The sequence below is a fragment of the Mustela erminea genome, chromosome 17, assembly GCF_009829155.1.
Source record: "Mustela erminea isolate mMusErm1 chromosome 17, mMusErm1.Pri, whole genome shotgun sequence".
Taxonomy (NCBI): domain Eukaryota; kingdom Metazoa; phylum Chordata; class Mammalia; order Carnivora; family Mustelidae; genus Mustela; species Mustela erminea.
This window is the reverse complement of record NC_045630.1, coordinates 58454013-58464916: the sequence shown is the minus strand read 5'-3', so window position 1 is coordinate 58464916 and position 10904 is coordinate 58454013. Positions and strand designations below refer to the sequence as shown.

Here is a 10904-nt window from a genome sequence, read left to right as displayed (position 1 = left end):
ATCTGGGCTTCTCAGGGCAATGACTCACATTCTGAGCCATTAACTCAAGAGAAAGCCAGTGTTGACATGTACAAATTGGGTGTCTGTTTTGACTTGACTGGTCAAGGAAACAGGCAGGTTAGGTTAAAAAAAGAAAACAATGGCCAGGACAGTCAAGAAATAGGCGAACTGATTGTTTGACAGATGATGATTATTTCCGTTTCGGTCTGTCACTATGTCAAGTAAATCACACCAGTTAAAACAGATGAACTTCATGTTCAATAACCTTTTGGTGGAGTTCTATCCACCCATCTCATTTGCGTGGAGGCTCCAAGCTTCTCACTTGGCTCTTTCCTCTCTACTTACTCTTCTGTTTTTATTCCTCACGCTCGTTCTCACTTTTGCTTGGATTCCTTCATTCTCCCATTTCCCACCGCGCTTTCTTCATCTGTTCCTAAGAGCGAACAAAACAAGACAAAACAAAAAACAGTGTAAACTTTTCCTCTTCTGAAGCTACTTCCAATGCTGTGTTTCATTTTTAAGGAGTCACATCAGAAATCAATTCAGGAATTTACATTTGCAAACTGGCAGAAACGTATAAACACATTCACATTCAAGGAGAGAACATTTTGACAGTTCTTAAACAAATTCCCAGCTTGATTTTTATTTGTACAGAATGGCTATAGGTAATTTGCTGACACTTTCTAGGAATCAAAAGGTCAGGCTTATTATTTCTCATTTGGTTTCCCTGAGTCTTTATGGTGTCATTCAAAGAGCCCTGGACTGGAAGTCAGAAGATTTCTGTTCTGCTGCCTGTTCCATCACCAGCCAGCCAGTGGCTGGCTTACCTTTTCCCAAGTCTCACTCTCTTATTTGAATATTAGAGAACTGGTCTACTTGATTTCTTCCATTGTAACATCACAGACTATGATTCTCTAAGGCTTCTGTAGAATAAATAACCATCTTGGCATTTAACATTTAAATACTGTTTCTTAATACATGTTTAATGTCCTTTTGGCTATATTAGAATCCTAATCTTGAATATCACAGCTAAAGATGATCTTCTAAACTTTGAGAAATAATGAATTCTGCAGCCTAGATTTCTCAAGCCTACTCCTTCCTGCATGTAGCCATGAGGTCTGCTAACATTAAAGACTTAAATGTCATCATCTCATGCCTTCTTATACTGATATAGGTCCCCTACATCACTGGAAATTCTTGCCTTACTGGATATTTTCCCTTTAGTTTCAGATGGCCACAAATAAATTGGATGTTACAGTACTGAAAAGAGGGTTGTTTGTTTGTTTATTTTTTTAAGAGAGAGAGAGTACACAAGCAAGGAGAAGTGTTGAGGGAGAGGGAGAAGCTGGTTCCCTGCTGAGCAGGGAGCCTGATGTGGAGCTTGATCCCAGGACCCTGAGATCATGACCTAAGCCGAAGGCAGACACTTAACTGAGCCAGCCAGGTGCCCTGGGAAGAGTTGTTCTTAAGCTCAACTTCTGCTGCTTTACTGGGCATGAAGGTGCATTTTTTGCTCTGCCAGTCTTGTCATTTTTGCTTGTGGTTCTGTTGGTTCAGTTTCCCATTAGTAGCTGCTGACACTGAGATGGGTGTAAGAGCCTGTCTCAGATGCTGCCTTCACTCCACTACTAGGTACTCTGTCCAACAGCACTGCACTTCCTCCTGATGGACCACCCTCACACTACTCATGACGCATGATAAGCACAGCTCTGGCTCTGCCGGGCACCATGCTCGTGTCCTCAGGGCCCCCACCCTGTGAGATGACCTATGAAAAAGTGATGGCACCTGGGTGGCTCAGTGGGTTAAGCCTCTGCCTTCGGCTCAGGTCATGATTCCAGGGTCCTGGGATCGAGCCCCGCATCGGACACCCTGCTCAGTGGGGAGCCTGCTTCTTCTTCTCCCTCTGCTGCTCCATCTGCTAGTGTGCTCTCTCTCTCTGTCAAATAAATAAATAAATAAATGAAATCTTAAAAGAAAAAAAAAAGTGGTAAGGAGAGGCTATCCCTTTCTGTTAAGTTCTGCTGGGGGATCCCAAAGAAGAAAGCTTATGTCACGAAATAAAACAACTATTTCAGCATTTCCTTAGAACTGCTTGCTTTCCATGATATCAGATGAAGCCCAACTGGGGGTAGTAAGTCAGGAATAAGTCTCAGATGTGCTGTGTTCAGAATCATTTTCCTCATCCAATGACTAAGGCTTTTTACTGAGTCACTTCATCATGCATGGATCCTTCCTCCCTCAGGACCGCTCTTCTCCCGAAAGATTTGTCTGTCTTCATGCAAATAAATGGCTAAAGGCTGACACTGCCCTTTTGCCAGATGTCCCCAGGAACATCTGAATCTCTTTTAGTCTCAAACTGAGGCCTTTATTATCGTTGCATAAAAAGCTGGATATAGTTCAAATTCCTGACTGCATTTTCTGATTCCCTTGAACATTTATGTTCTACCTTCCCACACATTTCATCCTGTGTGAGGATCCTAATGCAACTTGTTAATGTACTTTTTTATGGTTTGTGATGTTTATATCTGGTCTCTTCTTCCGAGTGGTAACCTTGTCCAAGATAGATCTTGTTTTCTTCTGTTATAGCCTCTGTCATGTCTTGCAAAATGCTGCTCATATATCAGGATTTTGATAGGGACAGAGATACCCGAGAATATCACTGGTGCTTTTGGAACAATAAATTAATTTTACCATCTCGGGCCATAATAACACAAAGTGTTCAAAACGCTTGGGACTTGTCTCCTACCAGATAGATTCCTGAAGAATTGGATCTTGCAGTCTTACTTAAAGTAGAGAGAAGAGTTGGGTTTTCTTTTCCAGCTTTGGGTCGCTGCACTGCATTTTAGCGGTTTAATATACGGAAGAACACACTAGCAAAAAGTCCTAGGGAGGTGAGCATGAGACACTGGGAAGATTGTAATTACACAGGATTTTCAGGGACTGGAACAAATGGGTAACTTAACGATATGGTTAATTGCAGGTTAGTCAGAAAACCATTCTTATTTCAATGCTTTTTGAATAATCTTTATAAAGTGCCTTTAGCAAAGTCTCACGTAGTAAACATAGCTGCATTGTTCTTTTGATGTCTGGGGAGTTTTAGAGCCATGAGATCAATATTAAAAACACAATTTTTCATTTGTGTGTTAAGGGGCAAGATGGCACAGGATACTGGCCTTTGCCTGAACGAGCCACGATATATCCTTGAGACAGTGGTTTAGATAGACCTTTGATCTCAGATTGATTTTTTTATGATTCTTTTTTCCCCACTATCCCACTCTTAAAATTAAGTTTGTTTTATTTTTATAAGCACAATCTCTGCCTTTAGGAAAATATCACCCCAAATGGTTCCCTCGACTGTGATAAACCTTTTTTTTTTTTTTTTAAATTAGGTATTTTGGTTTGCTTTGTTTTTATACTTCCAATGATTCCCCCCACCCCACCATACAGTAAGTTTTAAACTGATCTGGCATCAACGTATAGACAAAATATCTGCAAGAGACAAGAACAGTGAAGCTTCACAGCAGAGTGAAAATATTAGAGTTTCCAAAAAAGCCTCTCTCAGCGTGCACCTTTAGCCTCAGTTCCCCAAGATAGTAACTTTAAAAAAAAACAGATCTTTTTTTCATTTTCTTCCTGGTGTTTAATATGTCAACTTCATTGCGTTTATATAGGGGTCGAGTTAATGAGTTAATCGTAGTAGACTGAATACGATTAGAACAATTAGTTCTAATCTCTTTAGAAACACCTTTAAAATGACTGTGGATGGGATTTAAAATAAACCTCATCAACCCTCATGGTGAAAGAGAGTGACAGCAACCAAATTTTAGGAGGTAGAATTAATGGCTTCAACTTGTCTTGTACTAAAGCTCAGTATCTTGATTAGTTTGCAATCTCATTTTTAGACCTTTCCTATATCCGATACGTGGTCCTGAGATTTGACTTTATTTGTATGCTAAGAAGTTAGCCTGCCATCATTTCATGGATTATGGCAGAAGACATACGACCTCAGAGACAAAGGACTCTATTACTCATGATGCAACAGATCGTAGAGCTTCATGTTCATGTGATTCCCTTTGCCCTTGAAGTCCCACAGGGAGATGCTGACCAGTCCAGGTGGATGCCGTACACTTGGAGGTTATCATCACAGCTGTGGAACTCAGTTGAGGAAACCCCGATCTTTCACCATAAGTTGTTAGTCAACCGTTCCAACCTTTATCCTGCAAATAGGCATTATCATTATTTTGGACAGCAAACAAGCCTGTCCACTGCTCCCAAAGGAGATGTCATCTCTGTTTTCCAAGGCCGTTCAGAGATCAACGGAGAAAGGTCTTCCAACAATGACGTAATTCCATAATAATTTTTTAAAACTAGTATTATTCCCATTCAAAGAAGTTTAAACTTACAGGTTGACTGTATAGTATGAAAAAAAATTCAAGTATCCAGTTCAAGATAGCAAGCTTGTGTTCCTCTTTATTTCTTGTCAAGACCCCAATAAAAAAAAAACTATGTACAGTCAAAAAACCTGCGTATTATATATATTCTCATATATGTATAATTACTTATATTATACATGCATATATGTGTAATTAGATGTATTATATGTTTGTATATGCAAAAAGCAAAGCAAGTAAGGCAGATGGGGAAGGAGAGATTACTAGGTAATAAACACCGTGTGCAGATGCATTTTGAGGGAAGTAGAGCATGGTAAAGCTGCTGCTCAGAATGTACTTCAAGGGAGCTTTAGAGACGTGACAGTACATAAGTTTGTAGTATCGAACTATGAGTAGTTGCCCTCACCCTTCCTCCTCGGGCAAGGCATGCACGTTGTCATTTTCTTATGCAAACATAATGGCTTCTCTCTTAAAGAAATGGAATAAGCCCTTTAAGAAAATGCCTAGTGTAGGCATTCACATCATGGATTTGAGTCCTCCTTGTGTCCTTACAAGAGAAGGGATAATCGTTTGAAACTGTTTCCCTTCTCACTCATGTAAAGGGAAGCTGAACAGCTGCACATTCTGATCTCTCTCATGCTAAGCAGTCAGGCCTATTCTCATTCAAGAGAGAGACTGAAGGGAAAAGAGACATAACATCAGAGAAAATCCTTTTAAGCTAAGCACTTATTTCTTAGATATGAAGGGACAAGTAAGGATCACTAGATATATGTTTTCATAAATTTCATTAAAAAAACCCAAATATATTTGTTTTCACAAATGATATAAAAGAGAAAGATTTAAAAAACAAAACAGCAAAAATCTGATCATAGAGAAAAAAAAAGAAACAAAAACAACAAAATAGTGTCATTTGAGTAATTTGAAATTCTACTGCATCCACAAAAGAATATTCTCAAAAAATTAGAGGACCAGAAAGAGCAATGAAAGACTGGTAATATAAATCCCAAAATTATAAACAAGAGCTAAAATTCAAGGAAGATAAAGCTGAGGAAATCATCTAGTACATAAGCAAAAGAGGCAGAACAAAGAAAAAGCATGAAAAAAATATAAAGAGACATTCAAAACTACTGCTACTGTCAGATGAAACAATTGGGCAAATAAAAAATCCAAAAGAAATGATAAAGAAACTATGAGGAATAACAAATGAAGCCAGCATGATCACTAGAGACATGATCAATATGTGAATTAAAGTGTTTCTATGCCCTAGAGAGAAATAAATGGGGAATAAAATTTAAAATGCCATTTTCAAAAGCAGAAAAAAATGACCAAATACCTAGGGAATAAATCCAATGCAAATTTTGCAAAGTTTAAGATTATAAAACATAGCTGAGAGAAAATAAATACGTTTAAATAATTGGAGTTTAATAGAGAACTAGACCATAGTCACAGATTGGGAATCATGCTTTGGCATGATCTCGAGTCTACACAAACTTGAGCTGTCAACTGAATGCAATCCCAGTCAAATAACAGCAAGATAGCTTGTGGAAATTGACAAATAGGTTCTAAAATGTATGGGTAACTATAAAAGATCTAGAATCCTAGAAACGATTTTGGGAAAAAAAGGACAAAATTGAAACCCCTAATGTATCGATGTTAAGATTCACAGTAAAAACAGTAATTAATGCTGTGTGCTACTGCTGTGAGGCTAGACTAGTAGACAGAAAAGAAGAGCCCTGAAAAAGACTCACACACATTGAGTCGCTTGATTTGCAACAAAAGCAGTACTTGATTCAGTGGAGAAAGTCTTTTCAATAAAAATGGTGGTGGGGCAACCACATATTCTAGTGGGAAAAAATGAACCTCGTCTCATATCACACACAAAAAATTATTTTGCAGTGGATTATAAACTTAAATATGAAAGGTAAAAAATAAAGTTTTAGATAAAACTACAGGAAAATATCTTCCTAAACTTGAGAATAGAGAAAGATTTCCTCAATAAGACACAAAAAGCACTAATCATAACTGAAAATTTTGAGAATTGGATTTCATTAAGATCAAAAAGTTCTGCTCATGCAAATACACCATAAGAGAGTTAAAAGGCAAGTCACAGAATACAAAAAGATATTCATGATACGTAGGTCTGAAAAGTACTTGGGTCCAGAATATGTGACACCTTCTACATGACAAGAGAAAATGTATACAACTGGGTTTCAAAGTGGATAGAACACTTGAACAGACGTTTTGCAAAAAAGGTTATCCCAAGCACCTCAAACATATGAAAAACATGATTAATATCATTACTCTTCAGAAAAATGTAATTTAAAACCATCATGAAATTCCATTTGGCATCTACTAGAAAGACTAAAATTAAAAAGATTGACGGTGCTATGTATTAGTGAGGCTGTAGAGTGACTGAAATTCTCACACACTGCCCGTGGGACCGTACATTGGTACAGCCACTGGGGGAAAAAGTTTGACAGTGTCTTACAAAATTAAACATAGCAACCCAGCAATTTCATTTCTAGATACATGCCTGAAATAAATTAGTGCATACTTCCATCAAAGGACATGTTCAAGAATGATCACATGTGTATTTTTCATTATAACTTCAAACTGGAAACAACCTATCACAGGGAAACAACTTCATCTACAGGAAGCCTAGTAAGTAAATTGTGGAAAATGGAATATTCTAGAGCATTTAAAAAAAGAAGCCAATGCTGATATTCCAAATCATATTGATGAACCTTGTAGACATTATGTTGAGTAAAAGAAGCCAGAGAAATAAAAGTATATACTGCATCATTCCATTTATATAAAGTTTAAGAACAGGCATAACTAACTGATGATACCTTGAATTATGTGGGTATGGACTTCTGAGATGCTGGAAGCATTGTCTCTCTCCGCTTGGGTGGTGGTTATGTGAGTTTGTACATGCATATGCACTTAAGATTAGTTCAGTTTACTATATATAGGGTTAAACAAAATCAAAAATCAAAACAAAACAAAGAGACCAATTCAAGTAGTCCCCCAACAGGATCACACATGAATCCTAAAAAAAAAAAGAGTGAAGATAATAGATTATGCTCAAATGCCACAAGAGGTTTCCCAGAATATTCAGATCAAAGGATTTCACCAACTGTTACACAAGATGCGCTTAAAAGAAACATAGGGGCATGGTGGGGGGGCTTGGTTGGTTAATCGTCTGCCTTAGGCTCAGGTCATGATTCTGGGGTCCATGGATTGAACCTCCTGTTGTGCCTCCCTGCTCAGCAGGGAGTCTATGTCTGCTTCCCCTCCCCCAACTCCTACTCTTTCTCTAAAATAAATAAATGCAATCTTAAAAAAATAAAAGAAACATATATAATGTTTTGATTAAATTATACTGCATCAAGGAGAAAGGAATGTTCATAATTCTTCTGGAAAGGAAAAACAAGCATCTGTAAAGGAGTAAGATCAGCTTGATAATCAGATTTCTCATAAGCAAGGATTATGAGAGGATTACGGGATCCTAAGGATTCCAGAAAAATGCAGCCAGTGCATCCATCTGAGCCAATATATCAATCAAGTGTGAAAATAGAATAAAGGTATTTTCTGACAGCAAAGAATAGTGGTACTTACCTTTTAATGATGCTTTTTTAGGGAGTCAGTGAAGTTGAGACTTTAGTCACGCAATAGGAGGAAACTAGAAATGGAAGATGTGGGATTTGGAGAACACGGGAAGCAGCACAAGACAGAAGAGAAGAGGAGCCCCCAGTGACCACCATGACAAAACCTGGAGAGAAAAATATGCCCATCTGGTGAAAAGGACAGAGAACCCTTGAGAGAGGTTTCTTGCGGGTAAAAGACAAGTGGAATTTCATGAAAGCTATTCATAGAAGCTCTGAAGGAAGGGATAAAAACAACCAAAAAAAGGATAGTTAGAAACTCCAAGAAAAATGAAATCTGGAGTAGAAAGTTATGATCCCAATAATACACAAATTAAAATACAAGAAAGCGTTCTATTTAACCTTTCTGCTTGAATTGGTGTACGGGTCTACTTTGAGTAAAACTAGACACTCAGAAAGATAAATATTATTCTAGCACAGAATTGGACCGGTGGTGAAACATTTTTGCAAATTCAACACGTACTATGTACAGAACAGGAAAGTCCTATTTATTGTTGAAGAATGGAACATGAGCGTTCACCATCTTGACAATGCAGAAGGCAAACTACATCTGACAGAAGGGGAAGTGAAGGGAGGAGGGGCGGAAGAGAGGGAAAAGGGCTAAAGTTCTTCAGAGAAGGGAATTGAGATACTAATTAAATTGGTAGAAAAAGAAATATAGATACACTGGAAAAAAATCACAAAGGTAAACAATGAAATATTTAAAAATAACAGTATTTTTTTTACCAAATGTGAAGTGAGTAGTAAGGATGGAGAGGTATAAATGTATTTATTGGCGTGTATAAAGCTCATTTCATAAAGAAACAGCTTTCAGGAGCACCTGGGTGGCTCAGGGGGTTAAGCCGCTGCCTTCGGCTCAGGTCATGATCTCAGGGTCCTGGGATCGAGTCCCTCATCAGGCTCTCTGCTCGGCAGGGAACCTGCTTTCCCCTCTCTCTGCTGCCTACTTGTGATCTCTCTCTGTCAAACAAATAAATAAAATCTTAAAAAAAAAAAAAAAGAAAGAAGAAGAAAGAAACAGCTTTCAAAGATGTTTAGGGTCAGGGCAGCGGTCAGCAGGGGAATCCAGTAAAGAGGGAATGGAAGACCTTCCCTCTGAGACAGGGACTGTGGTCCCTGCTGTTTTTCATTCTAAGCTTTTCTTCACTATTTGATGTGTGACTGTATAATGTGTTATTTTGTTTAAAAAGTTAAAATAAAAGTGCAATGACCATTTGTGTTGGGGGCCCCAGTCTCCCACCCAAAGTATTCATTCTCTGCCTCCGCAGTAACCAAAATTTCAACTCTTGCGCACACACAGTCGCTAGGCTGGGGGGAAGGGGTCCCACCCTTACCTTCGCCATGTGCTCCAGTGCTCGGATGGGGGCTCAGCGCCCACCCCAGAAGAGCTCCATGACACGTGAGACAGAGAACTTTGCCCACAATGTTTGGGAAATAAATTTCTCCTCTTTTTGTGAAGCCACCCGGAGGGGAGCTGTGTTAACGCTGGCTGAGAACGAGGACGTGCGCAGGCCCAGGAGTTACTGAACAGCCACATCCTGACCATGAGGCCTCGGAAGGGAGGCGCCTGCTGGATGCAGAGAGAAGAGGTGGAAAAATTTTCTCTGGAATCTCTGAGTCTCTATAGAGTCACTATTTAAAGCATCACCTCAGGCCAATCCTACCACCGGAATAGTTAAGTTCTGTGGGCCATTAAATTTTATTTTTAAGGCTAGTGGAAGTCAGGTTTTCTGTTACTGACAACCAAAAGATTTCTAAAAGACCAAAAAAAAAAAAAAAAAAAAAAAAAGAAACATTTTGAGAACATTTATAAAGCAAGTAACAATGTAGAATACTTCATAGAATTTGATGGGTTACAAAACCCTTTCACAGGTATGCCTTTAATCTTCACAGCATCAGTTGGGTAGGAATTGTTACTCCTGTGTTACAAATGAGAAAACGACTCAGGTGACCCATTCAAGTTCCCTTGGTCATAACTGACCAGATCTTTTGCCTCCATGTCTGTGCTCTTACCAAAATACTGCATTGCAGGTGTAGACCCAGGAACTGATGGAATAGAATAGAGTCCAGAAATAGATCCGTGCATAAGCAGAGCTTTAATGAGGGCAGAGGTGGCCTGGCATTTCAGCAGAGAAAAGAGGGATTATTTAATAAAAGGAGCTGGAAAAATTGGTTGTCCATTTGGAAAAAAAAAAAATGAATTTGGATCCCACCCTTACACCATACCCCAAAATCAACTCCAGATGGATTAGGGACTTAAATGTCAAAAGCAAACTTTAAAACACTCAGTATAAAAATATAGGTGGATATCTTTCCGACCTTGGGGTAAGGAAGGATTTCTTAAACAGGCACAAAGAGTATAGCCCATAAAAGAAAAGATTTATGATTTCGACTTTATTAAAATTAAGAAATGCTGTTCATCAAAAGAATTCATATAGAAGGTAAAGAAGGTTAAAAAAAAAAGCAAGCCACAAACTTAGAGAAAATCATTTTCTAACAAATTATATAATTAGCAAAGTTTTAGTATCAAGAATCTGTAAAGACTCCTATAAAATACTAAGGAAAATTCAAACAGCTCAATAGAAAAAAAATTAAAAAATGAAAGACCAAAATATGAAAATAGACATTCACAGAGGGACAAAAATATACAGCCAAAATCATGTGGAGGGATGCGTATCCTCTTTATAGCAATCTAGAGTGGCAAACCAAGATCTAGGATAAAGGAATGAGGCTACCGTAGATACCAATTCGTGCTCCATTTAAGAGCAAGAATTAAGAATTTAAACTACACCAAACTTGGAGAATAAAAAAAATCAACGAGATTTCTTCTATATTACTGTTGTAAATT

The 10904-nt window shown here is 38.2% G+C and overlaps 1 long non-coding RNA gene across 1 annotated transcript; it reads right to left on the bottom strand.

The window, feature by feature from the left end:
* Positions 1–211: 211 nt before the first annotated feature.
* On the bottom strand, positions 212–9514 carry LOC116575817. Its single transcript, XR_004279961.1, has 3 exons — positions 9391–9514; positions 8010–8163; positions 212–433 (listed from the first exon to the last, which is right to left on the bottom strand). It is a non-coding gene; the product is annotated as an uncharacterized LOC116575817 (long non-coding RNA).
* Between the last annotated feature and the right edge of the window lie 1390 nt (positions 9515–10904).